The sequence below is a fragment of the Phascolarctos cinereus genome, unplaced genomic scaffold (genome assembly GCF_003287225.1).
Source record: "Phascolarctos cinereus isolate Bilbo 61053 unplaced genomic scaffold, phaCin_HiC Scaffold_6;HRSCAF=336, whole genome shotgun sequence".
Lineage (NCBI taxonomy): Eukaryota > Metazoa > Chordata > Mammalia > Diprotodontia > Phascolarctidae > Phascolarctos > Phascolarctos cinereus.
Window position 1 is genome coordinate 727,372 of NW_027556069.1, and position 1,987 is coordinate 729,358.

Sequence of the window (1,987 nt, forward strand, 5' to 3'; positions counted from 1 at the left end):
ATTGTTTTGATTCTGTCCTTTTACAAATATACATTTTTATCTCTCTAAGAAGGTCCTTTTCCCCCTGTTAAGTTCTATGTAAAATTTAGATGGGACCACTGTATAAAGTAACACCTTGTATATTAATATATAGTAGTATCATTTTCAAATTATATTTGTATATTATTGTTGTTGAGTCATTTCAGTCATGTCCAACTCTTTGTGACCTCATTTCAGGTTTTCTGGACAGAGATACTGGAGTGGCTTGTCATTCCCTTCTCCAGTTCATTTTAAAGAAGAGGAAACTGAGACAAACATAGTTGTGACTTTTCCAGGGTCACATAGCTAGTTAAGTATCTGAGGCCAGATTTGAACTCACAAGAAGGAGTCTTCCTGACTCCAGACCCAGCATTCTATCCACTGCACCACTTAGCTACCCAGGCTGGTGCATACTCTGCATTTAGTAAACTCTTATTGATTGATATAACTCTACTTTGCTGCAAGATAGCAGGGTTAGGGGTGGTTTTGTTTGTTTGTTCTTTTGTTTTTTATTCATGGGCTAGAATGGATGCCCTTTGAAGTTCCAAGGAACTGGGGATAGATTTGTGATGAAGACAAAATGAAACATGGGTGAGGAGGAAGGAGGACCTCTATAGCTATCCAAATAACTGTCATATATGAGGGAATAGATTTGTTCTGTATAGGCTAGAACAGTGGTATTGAATTCAAATAGAAATAGATCCCTGCTGGCCATATATTCACTTAGAAAACTACAAATTAACATTACCTATGTTATTTGGTATTTTATTTGTTAATTATTTCCCAACTGCATTTTAATCTGGTTTGTACTTCACTTGGAATTTTGTAGACTGTGAGTTTGATACCTTTTGGCCAGAAAACAGTAGAGTAAACTGAATAGATTTTAAAGGGAGGCAGAGTCTACTTTAATATTATAAGGAACAATATTAGCTGCAAAATGGAATGGTGAGTTCTGTGTCAGGACATGTCAGGAATCTTGTGTTCAGGAAAAGGTTTGACTCTATGATCTCTAGATCCTTCCCAACTCATAAGATGTTGAAATTACTCCTTGGCTATAAGTAAACATTGACCAAAAAAAAGTATGAGAAATCTGAAGCTACCAGCTGTGTTATCCTTTGTACATGAAGATGAAAGGCAGTGTTTTCTCTCCTCTCTTTTCCCTCTCCTCCCCCATCCCCATCATTCCCTCTATCCTGTCACCTTCCTCCCTACCCCAGCCTAGAAGATGCCATGGTGGAGATGGCCAGGGAGGCCACGGAGCCCACAGAGGCGGACATCATGGGGCTGTGCCAGGACATGTTCTCCAAAATGGCCACATATCTGACAGGCGAGCCGACAGCCACCAGTGAAGACTGTAAACTTCTTGAAAATATGAACAAACTGACTAGCTTGAAGTCTCTAGAAATGAAAGATATTGCAGTAAACATAAATAGAACCCTAAAGGACTTAAACCAGAAATATGCAACACTTCAGCCTTATCTGGATCAGATCACTTTAACTGAGGAGCAAGTAGCAGTTCTGGGGCAGCCAGCTTATAGGCTGGATGCATATACAAAGAAACCAGAAGCAAAGTATAAGAAGTTAGAGAGGGGATGAAAGAATTCATTAGCACAGACTTCAACTACAGGAATGTTTCCTAAGAGCTGAAATAAGTGGGATGGGACTTATCACTACGCTTCAGTTCCTAAAAGGAAGCAATGCTGCTGATCCAAGGACAATCCCAGCCCTCACCTCTGGTTGGATTTGTAACTGGCCACCCCTTGATGTTTCCTACACCTGTAGCCCCTGGAGCCTCATCTTATCGTGTGCTTCATTGTGTGCCCTGGACCAAGGCTCAGAAATAAGGATCAACCTTGTCTAGAGCAGACACAGGAGAGGCTCTCGTCTCCCTGTCTCCTCCCTCCACCCCCTTCCCAGAGCTCCATCGTGGACTCTTTGTTCTGAATTTGTCCTCCACCCCTTTCATAAC

At 41.1% G+C, this 1,987-nt stretch overlaps 1 pseudogene; it reads left to right on the forward strand.

The window, feature by feature from the left end:
* The first annotated feature begins 1,248 nt into the window (after positions 1–1,248).
* On the forward strand, positions 1,249–1,614 carry LOC110202221 (biogenesis of lysosome-related organelles complex 1 subunit 2 pseudogene; annotated as a pseudogene).
* The last annotated feature ends 373 nt before the right edge of the window (positions 1,615–1,987 follow it).